Source organism: Danio rerio, chromosome 14, assembly GCF_049306965.1.
Source record: "Danio rerio strain Tuebingen ecotype United States chromosome 14, GRCz12tu, whole genome shotgun sequence".
NCBI lineage: Eukaryota > Metazoa > Chordata > Actinopteri > Cypriniformes > Danionidae > Danio > Danio rerio.
In genome coordinates, this window is record NC_133189.1 from 13528478 (window position 1) to 13533688 (window position 5211).

A 5211-nucleotide genomic window follows, 5' to 3' on the forward strand; every position below is an offset into this window, starting at 1 on the left:
TAGAGAGAAGTGCTGCTCATTATACTTATATGTGAACGACCCGTACAGCTTTACTGTAGACATTTGTTCGAGGGAGCATGACGTCGAATTAAACTTTGTCATACACCACGCCCATCAAAAGGGTACTCTTTGTGGTGGAAACGCAAGCCTGATAAAGGTAACCCGTACGAACCCGAACCATACCGTACTGTACCAGTCAGTGGAAATGAGCCATTAGTTACTGCAATGATTCATAGGGAGCCTAGTGTGAAAGAGGATGGAGATCGAAAGGAGGAGGAGATTAAAGAAGAGGGGGTGAAAGAGAACAAGAAGAGAAGGAGAAGAGAGAAAGAGGAGGACAAAATTGAGGAGACACTGATTGAAAAGGAGGAGGTGGAAGACAAGATTATGGAGGAGGAAAGGATTAAAGAGGACGATGGAAGGAAAGGGAGAATGAAAATAGAGGAGAAGATGGAGGAGACAATGATGGAGAAGGAGGAGGATGAGGGCAAGTTTAAGGAGGGGAAGTAGAAGGGAAGGAGCAGGAGGAATGAGGAAAAGAAAAATGAGGACATAGAAATGACTGAGATGAAAGAGGAGGACGCGATAAAATGAGTATAAAGTGTTACCGAAAATATATTTTAAAAATTCTGATTTGTAAAATGATAATGGGTTAAAACGGTTTAATTTATTTGTATTGCATATGCCCAAATTGTTATAGCTTTTGTCATTTTACTACAACATTAATCGGTTTACAATGTACTAATGGACCCGTTTTGCTAGGCTCCATTGGAGATTAAGGTTCAGGACACCCTGGAGAACTTTTTTTTATATTAACAGATTTGTGTGTGTTGAGCATCAGTTAAGACAATGTTAGCACCTGTCAGCTTTAATTGTGGGGAAAACTGGATAATTTTGAGCTTTTGTAAGCTAATTTCAGCTTCCGGGTTTAAAATGATTTTTGGGACGGGATCAAAATCAGCGACGTAGCGCAGTACTGCAAGTGCAATGATGACGCGTCGGTTTCTCATTATTATTCATAGCAAAGTTTTCTTATCCTATGAGAAGAGCCGGCAACTTAATTATTTATGAGACCTGCCAGACCTGCCAGAGTCAAGCCCGAGCTGTGAGACACGTCACGGACCCACGGCACGGGCACACATTATTTAGCCGTTCATGAAGGCTCATATGCGTTTGTTTCCATGATCCACGGGGTTTGTTGCATGTTTTCCCCCACGATCTTGTCAGGGCCGATCATACAGCAAAGCTGTGTGTGTGCTGCTAGCATTTTTGTCGGGAAAGCGGCACGAGAATTAGAGAATGGCGGACGCTGTCTTTTATCAGGAGTTTGTTCACATTCAGACACATCACTGTGCTGTTGTGTTTGCCTAAATCCTCCAGATTACCAGCAGGGCTAATGGTTAAAATAGACAGGTCAGGAGACCTGCTGCACTGAGTCTGCTGGATACGGGAATTGAGGGAGAAGTCCTCATTTATAGGGTTTATGTGAACACACTTATCTTTATAATTATATAAAATGTGGTTGTGTGTATATGAAATTACGAATAACAAATGTAGCAGGGCATTAAATCATTGTTCATTTCTTTGCATTTTAACTTTGTAAACTATAAACTCATGCGTCTCACGGGTTTGTCTCATTTTGTGAGCTAGCTTCGTTCGCTCACGTTCTCCCCTGCTGGCCACGCCCACTCCTGTCCGATGCTCGCGGAGCTCCACGCCCATTAATTATGCATCTTTTGAAAAAATTCTGAAGTAGACTTTAACCGAAAGTGGGGGGTGTCATGGCCCTTTAAGGTCATGAATGTTGGTCCATTATACCCTTTTTAGCATTTACCTCGAGGACACAAAAAGCCAGTAATGTGTGAATTGTAGTATGGTAGATGTTTGGTTAACTAATTCTTTAAATACTGTGCAGTCCCACAATAGTCTACACTATAATTAATATTTTAATTGATTATATTTATTATAATAGTATTAAAACTAAGCTTCACTTGACAAATACAGAACCTTTTTGAAAGTTTGCTTTCATTTTGACATCGCTAAAGCTGTGTTGAAAAGAAAAAGCAGTTTTGAAAAGAAATATCCCATTATGCAATAAATGTCTTTATAAATGTCTTTTTACTTTAAAGATGATCGGCCTTGAAGTTTACAGTGTTATAGATGTAATAGGAATATAGTGCATAAGTAGATTTGCTGCGTTTTTACAAATGTGAACTGGGCAATATCACGAGAAAAACACTTATGATAGCCAAACATAAATCTTTATTTTTACCTTAAATTTTGAGCTGTATTTTTCTGGCGACACTAATGCCTTGAAATTTAACTAAGTAACAACACATTTAGCTACAATTAAAAAAAAATTACAATAGATTGTAACATTTAACTTTTTTCCTAACACTTATAGATGATTAGTTGGGTAATAGGCAAAACCTGAAGCATGGTTACTCAGGTTATGCTGAGAAACCAGCATAATTATATTTTAATATTTCAATTATATTATTATTTCATATTATTATTTAAAATAAAACGGACAGAAAATGAGGAGAATAAAGTATAATTAAAACCCAGTTGTTTGGCGCTAAACATTGAGCACCATCAGAAGACATCACAAAAATGTAAACCTCGCAAAATAACCAAGTAAGTTAACCTCTTCATAATGCTATCCTGAAAGTACACTTCTAAGCATAGAATAAACTGTCAAATATTAAATTTGCTAATATTTTGCACTTGGTTTCAGAGAAATTATCGCATACATAGACCATCACATGCCAGAATTACGAACTGGCTACAAGCTCGGTAAAAAAACAGCTATTTCATGACAAAGGACTAAATCTAAGACAAAAGCTTGGATGGAGGAATGAAAAACGCAACATAGCCCTATGATCAGAGACAGAAAATAAAGAAATACGTCTTCAACAAAAAAGCAAATGGATTAATGAAAATGAGTAATTTCATGATGTTATTTTTACTGACGAAACAACGGTGGCTTTGGATCGTTTTGCCACCATGTTGTTTCGTAAGACTGGAAAACATGTTGCAAAGCCAAAGCACCCTCTAAAAGTTCATGTTTGGGGAGCAATATCCAGATTAGGTTCGGGACCTATTGCAATATTCGAGGGCATAACAGACCGATCTTTCTTTGAAAGTGCAATTACAAAAGAATCGGCTGCCCCATACATAAGAGAAAACTTCGGAGTACATCACCGCTTCTTTCAGGACAATGACCCGAAGCACACTGCTGCAAGCAAAGTCATTGTTGCAGAGGGCATAAACTGGGTCAAGACTCCGGCCGAATCCCTGGATATGAATCCTATTGAAATGTGGGTCATGCCCTCAAAGAATATATTCAAATAGTAGCAAAACCAACTACAAAGTGTGCATGCAACAAGTACATAAACAGATTGTTTAAAGTTCTTCCGGCTGTGGTGGAGCGTAAGGGTGGACACACTAAAATGTAGTGGAATTTAGCGTGTGTATTGGCTAATGCATAGAATTAAGTAATACTGTACATCTCTTCTTGTGAATAAATTTGCTTTCTGTTCATTAACATTTTATTATTTTTTAGCGCACAGCTGTACGGCTGCAGGCGCCATACACACACACACACACACACACACCAGGCCCATAGCCAGCCTGGTGAAAGGGGTGTTTTTTTTTTGTTTTTTTTTCAAAAAGTGGACTTTTTCGCAGTTATACGGCTCCGTTTCCATTTAAATACTGCATTTTTGGTGACATTTTAAGAAGTACGTTTCTTTTTTTTTTTTGCTAGATTAGCTAGTCAGAAGTCATCATATAACCACACTTTTGATGTACTAAAATGTTTCCGAAAAATTTGCAGAAATGAAAAAGTAAAACAAGACCGTTTTTTAAAATATAAATTTATTACATCATATATCATTAGGAAAAATAGCAATCCGTTAAAGTTTTAAAGTAAAAAACTGTAGCCTGGATATCAAAAATAGCCACAATATATTAAAATTAATTTAACATGGTCTGCTTCTGTGGCTTCACACCTTTTTATTGCTTATTTTTATTTCGGTTCAATTCAATTCAGCTTTATTTGTATAGTGCTTTTACAATGTAGATTGTGTCAAAGCAGCTTCACATAAATGGTCATAGTAACTGGAACAGTGTGGTTCAGGTTTTAGTGTTTAAGTTCAGTTCAGTTCAGTTTAGCTCAGTTCAGTGTGATTTAATCATTACTGAGAGTTCAAACACTGAAGAGCCAATTCATCGATGCGTAGCTCTACCAATCCTGAACCATGCGAGGCAGTGGCGACAGCGGAGAGGGAAAAAAAACTTCACCTGATGGGAGTGAAGAAAAAAAACCTTGAGGGAACCAGACTCAGTTGGGCACAACCATTTTAATTTCTCCGCTGGCCAAAAGTCTTGTATATGGGAATAAAGTCCCAGATTTTGAATAAAAGTTACCTGTAAAATGTTTCTCTGTTTATAAACAATACAGTAGTGACAGAAGACTTCTCTTACATCAAATTACATTCAAAGCAACAGCGACAGAGGATCCGTTTGCTCTTAAAGCCTTTTTCGATGGATTATTTTCATTAATTATGAAAATTGTAAAGCAGTGAAAAAAGGACAAATGAGCTCATGTATTAGACAAATTCTGGACCTTCGTCGGTAACGGGTAGGTCTTCCGAGCCTTTTTGACCCAAAGCGTTACCTAGTATGGATGAGTATACTGAGATGAGAATGCTAAAGTTCCCTGCCAAACTGCTTTGAGTTCGAGTTTTTTTTTTTAAATGTTCTTTAAGCAGAGCTAAGAAGTCAGAGTATATGGGTAGGCAGGGCGACTAACATTTTAAATACAGATTAATTATATTAAGATGTTGCTAACATTTAACACTAAGTGGAAAATAACTGTTTATAGAATATTTGTTATTCTTATTAAATACCCACAAGCCACTTGTGACTTTATATCTCATTTTATGTATTTTATATACTTTATTTTAAATTTTAAACAAATTTAAACAAATTTTAAAAATGTTAAAAATAACATGTTAAAATTTATACAAACAATATCAACTAATTGTGTTCCAAAAAGTTTGTAAAAATAAAAAAAATAAATAAATAAATTTACACCCACAGTGGTTTATTCTAAGCCACTATTTCTTTCATTTTCAGTGAACTCTTCTTATTTAAAAAGTGAGTACTTTATTTGCAAATAAGCCCACACTGTTAAAAATTGTCCCG

At 36.5% G+C, this 5211-nt stretch overlaps 1 pseudogene; it reads left to right on the top strand.

Moving 5' to 3' along the window:
• Positions 1–225: 225 nt before the first annotated feature.
• Positions 226–3458, top strand: LOC108192088 (uncharacterized; annotated as a pseudogene).
• Positions 3459–5211: the final 1753 nt, after the last annotated feature.